We start from the raw sequence: 16,059 nt of genomic DNA, 5'->3' as shown, positions 1-16,059 counted from the left end.
AGTGGTATTGAGTGACATCACAGCACAGTGCTAAGGCTCCTGGGCCTGGACACAGCAGCGGCTGCAATATCTCAACGGAGAATACGTTTATATATATGTGTGTGTGTGCGCGTATATATATATATATATATATATATATATATATATATATATATATTTCTCCGCCGAAATCACTTTTAAACCCATTTCCACCTTTTTTTCCCTTCTCTTCCTCTTACTTTTTTTTCACGTTTTTTTACGTTTTTCTCCTTTTCGCCTCTTTTCTGGGCGTATTATTCTTCTTTTTCTTCTTTTTTTTCGTCTAATGCATACCCCATCAGTGCAGCAATGCTTATTCAATACCGCCAGCAGATGGAGACACTGGGGGATAATTTTCTAAGGATTTATACTGATTTTTCCTGTCTGAATTTGTCGCACAGAAAGTTGCAGGCCAAATATGTGTGACATTTCTGCGACTTTAGCTTCTAGAGCATTTTTACAACATTATACATAGGTGCTGAATACATAAAAAGCGACTGTTCAGCGACAGACAAGTCGCATCGGCTGAAAGTAGGCCAGAATGTCAGTCCATGTTGGAGCAGGTTTAGATACAGTCTAAAGCATAGATCTCAAAGTCTGTGCACAGAATTTAGCAAGGGCCTCGCACCTTCTGATGCATCAGGTAGGTGCACAATAGCATAGCCTAACCCTCTGTACTTTGGTCTATATTGATGCGGGACATAGACAGCCAGCTGATGACCAATCCATTAGTGCAATGGATGGCTGGAAGCATTTGTCTTTGCCTTTGCAATACCACAGAAGCAATGCATGGTCAATGTACAGCAATGACACACCTGTGTGAACAGCCAGGAGACCCCCCCCCCCCATGTTATGTTACATAGTTACATAGTTAGTACGGTCGAAAAAAGACATATGTCCATCAAGTTCAACCAGGGAATTAAGGGGTAGGGGTGTGGCGCGATATTGGGGAAGGGATGAGATTTTATATTTCTTCATAAGCATTAATCTTATTTTGTCAATTAGGAACATTCAGCACCCACCCGCTATCAAGGCAGCTGCCTATCATGTCATGCCCTACCTGCACAGGTGTGCTGGCTACTCAAATGATCCAATTAAGGAGGCCATTTAGTCAGCAGCAGCAGAAGTCCTGTGCCTGGACGCTCCAACAGCGGCCAGACACAAGCAGAAGCAGAAGCAGCAGCAGCACCACCTTTTGTTTTTTGGCTGCAGCAGCAGCAGCAGCAAGGCCCACAGGGCTGGCTAGCTGGCTAGCCAGCAAGCAGGTAGCAATGAAAGTAGGAATCTTTCTTTTTAACCCTGTAAGGGGGTGGTGCACTGTACCCGAAGATACTGCCATATCGGGTCAATGCATAGGGCGACGGAAGCAAGCTTCGAAATCGGCCCCCGTTCTCAAAAATCCATTTAATATATGGTCCCCAGATAGGGGACGTATCAGATATTAAACTGATAAGAACAGATACTACACTTGATCTTAGCCAAAAGGCCGAGAAGCGATAACCGTGAAAGGGGCGGGCCCAACAAGGTCCCCTTCATGGGCACTATCACTGCTTGCTGTCAGGGAGGCTGCCAGACAATTTTCCATGCACACTCTGGGCTGGGGGGCAGTCAACCACCAGTACACACAGCAGAACCTAAACCCATACCATTATTGCTAAGCAGCAAGACAGGGGCCCATTGCACTCCCACGGGGCCTTTTTAAATGCAATCCATAACCCGGATTTGCCAGGAACCCTTATTACTCCTCCTACTTGCATGTGACACTGGGCTTAGGATCTGCATAGGAAACACACACACAAGCACACACCTACCTTTGTTGCCTGCAGATGCCTCCTTGGCTGTCCCCAAACGGTATCAAACCAACACCCACGGGAAGCTGTAAGCATAGAGGACATGCCTGCACCCCATTGGACTTACCTGTGTGGGTTAAACCCGGGTTATTTGACAACCTATGGCGGTGATGGTTCTGCTCAGGCAGAGCAGTGCTGATGCTCCTCATAAAGCTGTCGCTGCTGTGAAGGTTCTAGGTGACATCACAAATCCCTATGGTTACATACACAACAAAGCTGGGTTGTTGTTGTTTACACTCTGCAAGGCCTGTGGAAGTGAGTGACATCATAGCACTGTAGTTCTGAGGGTTCTAGATGGATGCAACAATCTCCTGTTGCTTCTATGAAGGCCATAATAGACGACATCACCAAACAGCTCCATAGTCACATACACAGCAAAGGAGAGATGTTGTTTACACCTAGTGATGTCAGTGGTATTGAGTGACATCACAGCACAGTGCTAAGGCTCCTGGGCCTGGACACAGCAGCGGCTGCAATATCTCAACGGAGAATACGTTTATATATATGTGTGTGTGTGCGCGTATATATATATATATATATATATATATATATATATATATATATATTTCTCCGCCGAAATCACTTTTAAACCCATTTCCACCTTTTTTTCCCTTCTCTTCCTCTTACTTTTTTTTCACGTTTTTTTACGTTTTTCTCCTTTTCGCCTCTTTTCTGGGCGTATTATTCTTCTTTTTCTTCTTTTTTTTCGTCTAATGCATACCCCATCAGTGCAGCAATGCTTATTCAATACCGCCAGCAGATGGAGACACTGGGGGATAATTTTCTAAGGATTTATACTGATTTTTCCTGTCTGAATTTGTCGCACAGAAAGTTGCAGGCCAAATATGTGTGACATTTCTGCGACTTTAGCTTCTAGAGCATTTTTACAACATTATACATAGGTGCTGAATACATAAAAAGCGACTGTTCAGCGACAGACAAGTCGCATCGGCTGAAAGTAGGCCAGAATGTCAGTCCATGTTGGAGCAGGTTTAGATACAGTCTAAAGCATAGATCTCAAAGTCTGTGCACAGAATTTAGCAAGGGCCTCGCACCTTCTGATGCATCAGGTAGGTGCACAATAGCATAGCCTAACCCTCTGTACTTTGGTCTATATTGATGCGGGACATAGACAGCCAGCTGATGACCAATCCATTAGTGCAATGGATGGCTGGAAGCATTTGTCTTTGCCTTTGCAATACCACAGAAGCAATGCATGGTCAATGTACAGCAATGACACACCTGTGTGAACAGCCAGGAGACCCCCCCCCCCCCATGTTATGTTACATAGTTACATAGTTAGTACGGTCGAAAAAAGACATATGTCCATCAAGTTCAACCAGGGAATTAAGGGGTAGGGGTGTGGCGCGATATTGGGGAAGGGATGAGATTTTATATTTCTTCATAAGCATTAATCTTATTTTGTCAATTAGGAACATTCAGCACCCACCCGCTATCAAGGCAGCTGCCTATCATGTCATGCCCTACCTGCACAGGTGTGCTGGCTACTCAAATGATCCAATTAAGGAGGCCATTTAGTCAGCAGCAGCAGAAGTCCTGTGCCTGGACGCTCCAACAGCGGCCAGACACAAGCAGAAGCAGAAGCAGCAGCAGCACCACCTTTTGTTTTTTGGCTGCAGCAGCAGCAGCAGCAAGGCCCACAGGGCTGGCTAGCTGGCTAGCCAGCAAGCAGGTAGCAATGAAAGTAGGAATCTTTCTTTTTAACCCTGTAAGGGGGTGGTGCACTGTACCCGAAGATACTGCCATATCGGGTCAATGCATAGGGCGACGGAAGCAAGCTTCGAAATCGGCCCCCGTTCTCAAAAATCCATTTAATATATGGTCCCCAGATAGGGGACGTATCAGATATTAAACTGATAAGAACAGATACTACACTTGATCTTAGCCAAAAGGCCGAGAAGCGATAACCGTGAAAGGGGCGGGCCCAACAAGGTCCCCTTCATGGGCACTATCACTGCTTGCTGTCAGGGAGGCTGCCAGACAATTTTCCATGCACACTCTGGGCTGGGGGGCAGTCAACCACCAGTACACACAGCAGAACCTAAACCCATACCATTATTGCTAAGCAGCAAGACAGGGGCCCATTGCACTCCCACGGGGCCTTTTTAAATGCAATCCATAACCCGGATTTGCCAGGAACCCTTCTTACTCCTCCTACTTGCATGTGACACTGGGCTTAGGATCTGCATAGGAAACACACACACAAGCACACACCTACCTTTGTTGCCTGCAGATGCCTCCTTGGCTGTCCCCAAACGGTATCAAACCAACACCCACGGGAAGCTGTAAGCATAGAGGACATGCCTGCACCCCATTGGACTTACCTGTGTGGGTTAAACCCGGGTTATTTGACAACCTATGGCGGTGATGGTTCTGCTCAGGCAGAGCAGTGCTGATGCTCCTCATAAAGCTGTCGCTGCTGTGAAGGTTCTAGGTGACATCACAAATCCCTATGGTTACATACACAACAAAGCTGGGTTGTTGTTGTTTACACTCTGCAAGGCCTGTGGAAGTGAGTGACATCATAGCACTGTAGTTCTGAGGGTTCTAGATGGATGCAACAATCTCCTGTTGCTTCTATGAAGGCCATAATAGACGACATCACCAAACAGCTCCATAGTCACATACACAGCAAAGGAGAGATGTTGTTTACACCTAGTGATGTCAGTGGTATTGAGTGACATCACAGCACAGTGCTAAGGCTCCTGGGCCTGGACACAGCAGCGGCTGCAATATCTCAACGGAGAATACGTTTATATATATGTGTGTGTGTGCGCGTATATATATATATATATATATATATATATATATATATATATATTTCTCCGCCGAAATCACTTTTAAACCCATTTCCACCTTTTTTTCCCTTCTCTTCCTCTTACTTTTTTTTCACGTTTTTTTACGTTTTTCTCCTTTTCGCCTCTTTTCTGGGCGTATTATTCTTCTTTTTCTTCTTTTTTTTCGTCTAATGCATACCCCATCAGTGCAGCAATGCTTATTCAATACCGCCAGCAGATGGAGACACTGGGGGATAATTTTCTAAGGATTTATACTGATTTTTCCTGTCTGAATTTGTCGCACAGAAAGTTGCAGGCCAAATATGTGTGACATTTCTGCGACTTTAGCTTCTAGAGCATTTTTACAACATTATACATAGGTGCTGAATACATAAAAAGCGACTGTTCAGCGACAGACAAGTCGCATCGGCTGAAAGTAGGCCAGAATGTCAGTCCATGTTGGAGCAGGTTTAGATACAGTCTAAAGCATAGATCTCAAAGTCTGTGCACAGAATTTAGCAAGGGCCTCGCACCTTCTGATGCATCAGGTAGGTGCACAATAGCATAGCCTAACCCTCTGTACTTTGGTCTATATTGATGCGGGACATAGACAGCCAGCTGATGACCAATCCATTAGTGCAATGGATGGCTGGAAGCATTTGTCTTTGCCTTTGCAATACCACAGAAGCAATGCATGGTCAATGTACAGCAATGACACACCTGTGTGAACAGCCAGGAGACCCCCCCCCCCCATGTTATGTTACATAGTTACATAGTTAGTACGGTCGAAAAAAGACATATGTCCATCAAGTTCAACCAGGGAATTAAGGGGTAGGGGTGTGGCGCGATATTGGGGAAGGGATGAGATTTTATATTTCTTCATAAGCATTAATCTTATTTTGTCAATTAGGAACATTCAGCACCCACCCGCTATCAAGGCAGCTGCCTATCATGTCATGCCCTACCTGCACAGGTGTGCTGGCTACTCAAATGATCCAATTAAGGAGGCCATTTAGTCAGCAGCAGCAGAAGTCCTGTGCCTGGACGCTCCAACAGCGGCCAGACACAAGCAGAAGCAGAAGCAGCAGCAGCACCACCTTTTGTTTTTTGGCTGCAGCAGCAGCAGCAGCAAGGCCCACAGGGCTGGCTAGCTGGCTAGCCAGCAAGCAGGTAGCAATGAAAGTAGGAATCTTTCTTTTTAACCCTGTAAGGGGGTGGTGCACTGTACCCGAAGATACTGCCATATCGGGTCAATGCATAGGGCGACGGAAGCAAGCTTCGAAATCGGCCCCCGTTCTCAAAAATCCATTTAATATATGGTCCCCAGATAGGGGACGTATCAGATATTAAACTGATAAGAACAGATACTACACTTGATCTTAGCCAAAAGGCCGAGAAGCGATAACCGTGAAAGGGGCGGGCCCAACAAGGTCCCCTTCATGGGCACTATCACTGCTTGCTGTCAGGGAGGCTGCCAGACAATTTTCCATGCACACTCTGGGCTGGGGGGCAGTCAACCACCAGTACACACAGCAGAACCTAAACCCATACCATTATTGCTAAGCAGCAAGACAGGGGCCCATTGCACTCCCACGGGGCCTTTTTAAATGCAATCCATAACCCGGATTTGCCAGGAACCCTTCTTACTCCTCCTACTTGCATGTGACACTGGGCTTAGGATCTGCATAGGAAACACACACACAAGCACACACCTACCTTTGTTGCCTGCAGATGCCTCCTTGGCTGTCCCCAAACGGTATCAAACCAACACCCACGGGAAGCTGTAAGCATAGAGGACATGCCTGCACCCCATTGGACTTACCTGTGTGGGTTAAACCCGGGTTATTTGACAACCTATGGCGGTGATGGTTCTGCTCAGGCAGAGCAGTGCTGATGCTCCTCATAAAGCTGTCGCTGCTGTGAAGGTTCTAGGTGACATCACAAATCCCTATGGTTACATACACAACAAAGCTGGGTTGTTGTTGTTTACACTCTGCAAGGCCTGTGGAAGTGAGTGACATCATAGCACTGTAGTTCTGAGGGTTCTAGATGGATGCAACAATCTCCTGTTGCTTCTATGAAGGCCATAATAGACGACATCACCAAACAGCTCCATAGTCACATACACAGCAAAGGAGAGATGTTGTTTACACCTAGTGATGTCAGTGGTATTGAGTGACATCACAGCACAGTGCTAAGGCTCCTGGGCCTGGACACAGCAGCGGCTGCAATATCTCAACGGAGAATACGTTTATATATATGTGTGTGTGTGCGCGTATATATATATATATATATATATATATATATATATATATTTCTCCGCCGAAATCACTTTTAAACCCATTTCCACCTTTTTTTCCCTTCTCTTCCTCTTACTTTTTTTTCACGTTTTTTTACGTTTTTCTCCTTTTCGCCTCTTTTCTGGGCGTATTATTCTTCTTTTTCTTCTTTTTTTTCGTCTAATGCATACCCCATCAGTGCAGCAATGCTTATTCAATACCGCCAGCAGATGGAGACACTGGGGGATAATTTTCTAAGGATTTATACTGATTTTTCCTGTCTGAATTTGTCGCACAGAAAGTTGCAGGCCAAATATGTGTGACATTTCTGCGACTTTAGCTTCTAGAGCATTTTTACAACATTATACATAGGTGCTGAATACATAAAAAGCGACTGTTCAGCGACAGACAAGTCGCATCGGCTGAAAGTAGGCCAGAATGTCAGTCCATGTTGGAGCAGGTTTAGATACAGTCTAAAGCATAGATCTCAAAGTCTGTGCACAGAATTTAGCAAGGGCCTCGCACCTTCTGATGCATCAGGTAGGTGCACAATAGCATAGCCTAACCCTCTGTACTTTGGTCTATATTGATGCGGGACATAGACAGCCAGCTGATGACCAATCCATTAGTGCAATGGATGGCTGGAAGCATTTGTCTTTGCCTTTGCAATACCACAGAAGCAATGCATGGTCAATGTACAGCAATGACACACCTGTGTGAACAGCCAGGAGACCCCCCCCCCCCCATGTTATGTTACATAGTTACATAGTTAGTACGGTCGAAAAAAGACATATGTCCATCAAGTTCAACCAGGGAATTAAGGGGTAGGGGTGTGGCGCGATATTGGGGAAGGGATGAGATTTTATATTTCTTCATAAGCATTAATCTTATTTTGTCAATTAGGAACATTCAGCACCCACCCGCTATCAAGGCAGCTGCCTATCATGTCATGCCCTACCTGCACAGGTGTGCTGGCTACTCAAATGATCCAATTAAGGAGGCCATTTAGTCAGCAGCAGCAGAAGTCCTGTGCCTGGACGCTCCAACAGCGGCCAGACACAAGCAGAAGCAGAAGCAGCAGCAGCACCACCTTTTGTTTTTTGGCTGCAGCAGCAGCAGCAGCAAGGCCCACAGGGCTGGCTAGCTGGCTAGCCAGCAAGCAGGTAGCAATGAAAGTAGGAATCTTTCTTTTTAACCCTGTAAGGGGGTGGTGCACTGTACCCGAAGATACTGCCATATCGGGTCAATGCATAGGGCGACGGAAGCAAGCTTCGAAATCGGCCCCCGTTCTCAAAAATCCATTTAATATATGGTCCCCAGATAGGGGACGTATCAGATATTAAACTGATAAGAACAGATACTACACTTGATCTTAGCCAAAAGGCCGAGAAGCGATAACCGTGAAAGGGGCGGGCCCAACAAGGTCCCCTTCATGGGCACTATCACTGCTTGCTGTCAGGGAGGCTGCCAGACAATTTTCCATGCACACTCTGGGCTGGGGGGCAGTCAACCACCAGTACACACAGCAGAACCTAAACCCATACCATTATTGCTAAGCAGCAAGACAGGGGCCCATTGCACTCCCACGGGGCCTTTTTAAATGCAATCCATAACCCGGATTTGCCAGGAACCCTTCTTACTCCTCCTACTTGCATGTGACACTGGGCTTAGGATCTGCATAGGAAACACACACACAAGCACACACCTACCTTTGTTGCCTGCAGATGCCTCCTTGGCTGTCCCCAAACGGTATCAAACCAACACCCACGGGAAGCTGTAAGCATAGAGGACATGCCTGCACCCCATTGGACTTACCTGTGTGGGTTAAACCCGGGTTATTTGACAACCTATGGCGGTGATGGTTCTGCTCAGGCAGAGCAGTGCTGATGCTCCTCATAAAGCTGTCGCTGCTGTGAAGGTTCTAGGTGACATCACAAATCCCTATGGTTACATACACAACAAAGCTGGGTTGTTGTTGTTTACACTCTGCAAGGCCTGTGGAAGTGAGTGACATCATAGCACTGTAGTTCTGAGGGTTCTAGATGGATGCAACAATCTCCTGTTGCTTCTATGAAGGCCATAATAGACGACATCACCAAACAGCTCCATAGTCACATACACAGCAAAGGAGAGATGTTGTTTACACCTAGTGATGTCAGTGGTATTGAGTGACATCACAGCACAGTGCTAAGGCTCCTGGGCCTGGACACAGCAGCGGCTGCAATATCTCAACGGAGAATACGTTTATATATATGTGTGTGTGTGCGCGTATATATATATATATATATATATATATATATATATATATATATTTCTCCGCCGAAATCACTTTTAAACCCATTTCCACCTTTTTTTCCCTTCTCTTCCTCTTACTTTTTTTTCACGTTTTTTTACGTTTTTCTCCTTTTCGCCTCTTTTCTGGGCGTATTATTCTTCTTTTTCTTCTTTTTTTTCGTCTAATGCATACCCCATCAGTGCAGCAATGCTTATTCAATACCGCCAGCAGATGGAGACACTGGGGGATAATTTTCTAAGGATTTATACTGATTTTTCCTGTCTGAATTTGTCGCACAGAAAGTTGCAGGCCAAATATGTGTGACATTTCTGCGACTTTAGCTTCTAGAGCATTTTTACAACATTATACATAGGTGCTGAATACATAAAAAGCGACTGTTCAGCGACAGACAAGTCGCATCGGCTGAAAGTAGGCCAGAATGTCAGTCCATGTTGGAGCAGGTTTAGATACAGTCTAAAGCATAGATCTCAAAGTCTGTGCACAGAATTTAGCAAGGGCCTCGCACCTTCTGATGCATCAGGTAGGTGCACAATAGCATAGCCTAACCCTCTGTACTTTGGTCTATATTGATGCGGGACATAGACAGCCAGCTGATGACCAATCCATTAGTGCAATGGATGGCTGGAAGCATTTGTCTTTGCCTTTGCAATACCACAGAAGCAATGCATGGTCAATGTACAGCAATGACACACCTGTGTGAACAGCCAGGAGACCCCCCCCCCCCATGTTATGTTACATAGTTACATAGTTAGTACGGTCGAAAAAAGACATATGTCCATCAAGTTCAACCAGGGAATTAAGGGGTAGGGGTGTGGCGCGATATTGGGGAAGGGATGAGATTTTATATTTCTTCATAAGCATTAATCTTATTTTGTCAATTAGGAACATTCAGCACCCACCCGCTATCAAGGCAGCTGCCTATCATGTCATGCCCTACCTGCACAGGTGTGCTGGCTACTCAAATGATCCAATTAAGGAGGCCATTTAGTCAGCAGCAGCAGAAGTCCTGTGCCTGGACGCTCCAACAGCGGCCAGACACAAGCAGAAGCAGAAGCAGCAGCAGCACCACCTTTTGTTTTTTGGCTGCAGCAGCAGCAGCAGCAAGGCCCACAGGGCTGGCTAGCTGGCTAGCCAGCAAGCAGGTAGCAATGAAAGTAGGAATCTTTCTTTTTAACCCTGTAAGGGGGTGGTGCACTGTACCCGAAGATACTGCCATATCGGGTCAATGCATAGGGCGACGGAAGCAAGCTTCGAAATCGGCCCCCGTTCTCAAAAATCCATTTAATATATGGTCCCCAGATAGGGGACGTATCAGATATTAAACTGATAAGAACAGATACTACACTTGATCTTAGCCAAAAGGCCGAGAAGCGATAACCGTGAAAGGGGCGGGCCCAACAAGGTCCCCTTCATGGGCACTATCACTGCTTGCTGTCAGGGAGGCTGCCAGACAATTTTCCATGCACACTCTGGGCTGGGGGGCAGTCAACCACCAGTACACACAGCAGAACCTAAACCCATACCATTATTGCTAAGCAGCAAGACAGGGGCCCATTGCACTCCCACGGGGCCTTTTTAAATGCAATCCATAACCCGGATTTGCCAGGAACCCTTCTTACTCCTCCTACTTGCATGTGACACTGGGCTTAGGATCTGCATAGGAAACACACACACAAGCACACACCTACCTTTGTTGCCTGCAGATGCCTCCTTGGCTGTCCCCAAACGGTATCAAACCAACACCCACGGGAAGCTGTAAGCATAGAGGACATGCCTGCACCCCATTGGACTTACCTGTGTGGGTTAAACCCGGGTTATTTGACAACCTATGGCGGTGATGGTTCTGCTCAGGCAGAGCAGTGCTGATGCTCCTCATAAAGCTGTCGCTGCTGTGAAGGTTCTAGGTGACATCACAAATCCCTATGGTTACATACACAACAAAGCTGGGTTGTTGTTGTTTACACTCTGCAAGGCCTGTGGAAGTGAGTGACATCATAGCACTGTAGTTCTGAGGGTTCTAGATGGATGCAACAATCTCCTGTTGCTTCTATGAAGGCCATAATAGACGACATCACCAAACAGCTCCATAGTCACATACACAGCAAAGGAGAGATGTTGTTTACACCTAGTGATGTCAGTGGTATTGAGTGACATCACAGCACAGTGCTAAGGCTCCTGGGCCTGGACACAGCAGCGGCTGCAATATCTCAACGGAGAATACGTTTATATATATGTGTGTGTGTGCGCGTATATATATATATATATATATATATATATATATATATATATATATTTCTCCGCCGAAATCACTTTTAAACCCATTTCCACCTTTTTTTCCCTTCTCTTCCTCTTACTTTTTTTTCACGTTTTTTTACGTTTTTCTCCTTTTCGCCTCTTTTCTGGGCGTATTATTCTTCTTTTTCTTCTTTTTTTTCGTCTAATGCATACCCCATCAGTGCAGCAATGCTTATTCAATACCGCCAGCAGATGGAGACACTGGGGGATAATTTTCTAAGGATTTATACTGATTTTTCCTGTCTGAATTTGTCGCACAGAAAGTTGCAGGCCAAATATGTGTGACATTTCTGCGACTTTAGCTTCTAGAGCATTTTTACAACATTATACATAGGTGCTGAATACATAAAAAGCGACTGTTCAGCGACAGACAAGTCGCATCGGCTGAAAGTAGGCCAGAATGTCAGTCCATGTTGGAGCAGGTTTAGATACAGTCTAAAGCATAGATCTCAAAGTCTGTGCACAGAATTTAGCAAGGGCCTCGCACCTTCTGATGCATCAGGTAGGTGCACAATAGCATAGCCTAACCCTCTGTACTTTGGTCTATATTGATGCGGGACATAGACAGCCAGCTGATGACCAATCCATTAGTGCAATGGATGGCTGGAAGCATTTGTCTTTGCCTTTGCAATACCACAGAAGCAATGCATGGTCAATGTACAGCAATGACACACCTGTGTGAACAGCCAGGAGACCCCCCCCCCCCCATGTTATGTTACATAGTTACATAGTTAGTACGGTCGAAAAAAGACATATGTCCATCAAGTTCAACCAGGGAATTAAGGGGTAGGGGTGTGGCGCGATATTGGGGAAGGGATGAGATTTTATATTTCTTCATAAGCATTAATCTTATTTTGTCAATTAGGAACATTCAGCACCCACCCGCTATCAAGGCAGCTGCCTATCATGTCATGCCCTACCTGCACAGGTGTGCTGGCTACTCAAATGATCCAATTAAGGAGGCCATTTAGTCAGCAGCAGCAGAAGTCCTGTGCCTGGACGCTCCAACAGCGGCCAGACACAAGCAGAAGCAGAAGCAGCAGCAGCACCACCTTTTGTTTTTTGGCTGCAGCAGCAGCAGCAAGGCCCACAGGGCTGGCTAGCTGGCTAGCCAGCAAGCAGGTAGCAATGAAAGTAGGAATCTTTCTTTTTAACCCTGTAAGGGGGTGGTGCACTGTACCCGAAGATACTGCCATATCGGGTCAATGCATAGGGCGACGGAAGCAAGCTTCGAAATCGGCCCCCGTTCTCAAAAATCCATTTAATATATGGTCCCCAGATAGGGGACGTATCAGATATTAAACTGATAAGAACAGATACTACACTTGATCTTAGCCAAAAGGCCGAGAAGCGATAACCGTGAAAGGGGCGGGCCCAACAAGGTCCCCTTCATGGGCACTATCACTGCTTGCTGTCAGGGAGGCTGCCAGACAATTTTCCATGCACACTCTGGGCTGGGGGGCAGTCAACCACCAGTACACACAGCAGAACCTAAACCCATACCATTATTGCTAAGCAGCAAGACAGGGGCCCATTGCACTCCCACGGGGCCTTTTTAAATGCAATCCATAACCCGGATTTGCCAGGAACCCTTCTTACTCCTCCTACTTGCATGTGACACTGGGCTTAGGATCTGCATAGGAAACACACACACAAGCACACACCTACCTTTGTTGCCTGCAGATGCCTCCTTGGCTGTCCCCAAACGGTATCAAACCCACCCACGGGAAGCTGTAAGCATAGAGGACATGCCTGCACCCCATTGGACTTACCTGTGTGGGTTAAACCCGGGTTATTTGACAACCTATGGCGGTGATGGTTCTGCTCAGGCAGAGCAGTGCTGATGCTCCTCATAAAGCTGTCGCTGCTGTGAAGGTTCTAGGTGACATCACAAATCCCTATGGTTACATACACAACAAAGCTGGGTTGTTGTTGTTTACACTCTGCAAGGCCTGTGGAAGTGAGTGACATCATAGCACTGTAGTTCTGAGGGTTCTAGATGGATGCAACAATCTCCTGTTGCTTCTATGAAGGCCATAATAGACGACATCACCAAACAGCTCCATAGTCACATACACAGCAAAGGAGAGATGTTGTTTACACCTAGTGATGTCAGTGGTATTGAGTGACATCACAGCACAGTGCTAAGGCTCCTGGGCCTGGACACAGCAGCGGCTGCAATATCTCAACGGAGAATACGTTTATATATATGTGTGTGTGTGCGCGTATATATATATATATATATATATATATATATATATATATATATATTTCTCCGCCGAAATCACTTTTAAACCCATTTCCACCTTTTTTTCCCTTCTCTTCCTCTTACTTTTTTTTCACGTTTTTTTACGTTTTTCTCCTTTTCGCCTCTTTTCTGGGCGTATTATTCTTCTTTTTCTTCTTTTTTTTCGTCTAATGCATACCCCATCAGTGCAGCAATGCTTATTCAATACCGCCAGCAGATGGAGACACTGGGGGATAATTTTCTAAGGATTTATACTGATTTTTCCTGTCTGAATTTGTCGCACAGAAAGTTGCAGGCCAAATATGTGTGACATTTCTGCGACTTTAGCTTCTAGAGCATTTTTACAACATTATACATAGGTGCTGAATACATAAAAAGCGACTGTTCAGCGACAGACAAGTCGCATCGGCTGAAAGTAGGCCAGAATGTCAGTCCATGTTGGAGCAGGTTTAGATACAGTCTAAAGCATAGATCTCAAAGTCTGTGCACAGAATTTAGCAAGGGCCTCGCACCTTCTGATGCATCAGGTAGGTGCACAATAGCATAGCCTAACCCTCTGTACTTTGGTCTATATTGATGCGGGACATAGACAGCCAGCTGATGACCAATCCATTAGTGCAATGGATGGCTGGAAGCATTTGTCTTTGCCTTTGCAATACCACAGAAGCAATGCATGGTCAATGTACAGCAATGACACACCTGTGTGAACAGCCAGGAGACCCCCCCCCCCCCATGTTATGTTACATAGTTACATAGTTAGTACGGTCGAAAAAAGACATATGTCCATCAAGTTCAACCAGGGAATTAAGGGGTAGGGGTGTGGCGCGATATTGGGGAAGGGATGAGATTTTATATTTCTTCATAAGCATTAATCTTATTTTGTCAATTAGGAACATTCAGCACCCACCCGCTATCAAGGCAGCTGCCTATCATGTCATGCCCTACCTGCACAGGTGTGCTGGCTACTCAAATGATCCAATTAAGGAGGCCATTTAGTCAGCAGCAGCAGAAGTCCTGTGCCTGGACGCTCCAACAGCGGCCAGACACAAGCAGAAGCAGAAGCAGCAGCAGCACCACCTTTTGTTTTTTGGCTGCAGCAGCAGCAGCAGCAAGGCCCACAGGGCTGGCTAGCTGGCTAGCCAGCAAGCAGGTAGCAATGAAAGTAGGAATCTTTCTTTTTAACCCTGTAAGGGGGTGGTGCACTGTACCCGAAGATACTGCCATATCGGGTCAATGCATAGGGCGACGGAAGCAAGCTTCGAAATCGGCCCCCGTTCTCAAAAATCCATTTAATATATGGTCCCCAGATAGGGGACGTATCAGATATTAAACTGATAAGAACAGATACTACACTTGATCTTAGCCAAAAGGCCGAGAAGCGATAACCGTGAAAGGGGCGGGCCCAACAAGGTCCCCTTCATGGGCACTATCACTGCTTGCTGTCAGGGAGGCTGCCAGACAATTTTCCATGCACACTCTGGGCTGGGGGGCAGTCAACCACCAGTACACACAGCAGAACCTAAACCCATACCATTATTGCTAAGCAGCAAGACAGGGGCCCATTGCACTCCCACGGGGCCTTTTTAAATGCAATCCATAACCCGGATTTGCCAGGAACCCTTCTTACTCCTCCTACTTGCATGTGACACTGGGCTTAGGATCTGCATAGGAAACACACACACAAGCACACACCTACCTTTGTTGCCTGCAGATGCCTCCTTGGCTGTCCCCAAACGGTATCAAACCAACACCCACGGGAAGCTGTAAGCATAGAGGACATGCCTGCACCCCATTGGACTTACCTGTGTGGGTTAAACCCGGGTTATTTGACAACCTATGGCGGTGATGGTTCTGCTCAGGCAGAGCAGTGCTGATGCTCCTCATAAAGCTGTCGCTGCTGTGAAGGTTCTAGGTGACATCACAAATCCCTATGGTTACATACACAACAAAGCTGGGTTGTTGTTGTTTACACTCTGCAAGGCCTGTGGAAGTGAGTGACATCATAGCACTGTAGTTCTGAGGGTTCTAGATGGATGCAACAATCTCCTGTTGCTTCTATGAAGGCCATAATAGACGACATCACCAAACAGCTCCATAGTCACATACACAGCAAAGGAGAGATGTTGTTTACACCTAGTGATGTCAGTGGTATTGAGTGACATCACAGCACAGTGCTAAGGCTCCTGGGCCTGGACACAGCAGCGGCTGCAATATCTCAACGGAGAATACGTTTATATATATGTGTGTGTGTGCGCGTATATATATATATATATAT

General features: G+C 46.1%; 7 non-coding genes across 7 annotated transcripts; all 7 read right to left on the bottom strand.

The window, feature by feature from the left end:
* Positions 1-1,325: 1,325 nt before the first annotated feature.
* LOC130300552 (U2 spliceosomal RNA) lies at positions 1,326-1,516 on the bottom strand. Its single transcript, XR_008851392.1, has one exon. It is a non-coding gene; the product is annotated as a U2 spliceosomal RNA (small nuclear RNA).
* Positions 1,517-3,603: 2,087 nt separating this feature from the next.
* Positions 3,604-3,794, bottom strand: LOC130300551 (U2 spliceosomal RNA). Its single transcript, XR_008851391.1, has one exon. It is a non-coding gene; the product is annotated as a U2 spliceosomal RNA (small nuclear RNA).
* A 2,084-nt stretch (positions 3,795-5,878) lies between these two features.
* Positions 5,879-6,069, bottom strand: LOC130300550 (U2 spliceosomal RNA). The gene has a single exon (XR_008851390.1). It is a non-coding gene; the product is annotated as a U2 spliceosomal RNA (small nuclear RNA).
* Positions 6,070-8,150: 2,081 nt separating this feature from the next.
* LOC130300549 (U2 spliceosomal RNA) lies at positions 8,151-8,341 on the bottom strand. Its single transcript, XR_008851389.1, has one exon. It is a non-coding gene; the product is annotated as a U2 spliceosomal RNA (small nuclear RNA).
* A 2,084-nt stretch (positions 8,342-10,425) lies between these two features.
* On the bottom strand, positions 10,426-10,616 carry LOC130300548 (U2 spliceosomal RNA). The gene has a single exon (XR_008851388.1). It is a non-coding gene; the product is annotated as a U2 spliceosomal RNA (small nuclear RNA).
* A 2,084-nt stretch (positions 10,617-12,700) lies between these two features.
* LOC130300547 (U2 spliceosomal RNA) lies at positions 12,701-12,891 on the bottom strand. The gene has a single exon (XR_008851387.1). It is a non-coding gene; the product is annotated as a U2 spliceosomal RNA (small nuclear RNA).
* A 2,085-nt stretch (positions 12,892-14,976) lies between these two features.
* On the bottom strand, positions 14,977-15,167 carry LOC130300546 (U2 spliceosomal RNA). The gene has a single exon (XR_008851386.1). It is a non-coding gene; the product is annotated as a U2 spliceosomal RNA (small nuclear RNA).
* Positions 15,168-16,059: the final 892 nt, after the last annotated feature.

This window comes from Hyla sarda, unplaced genomic scaffold, assembly GCF_029499605.1.
Source record: "Hyla sarda isolate aHylSar1 unplaced genomic scaffold, aHylSar1.hap1 scaffold_1088, whole genome shotgun sequence".
Classification (NCBI taxonomy): domain Eukaryota; kingdom Metazoa; phylum Chordata; class Amphibia; order Anura; family Hylidae; genus Hyla; species Hyla sarda.
This window is presented reverse-complemented; position numbering and strand designations above follow the sequence as displayed.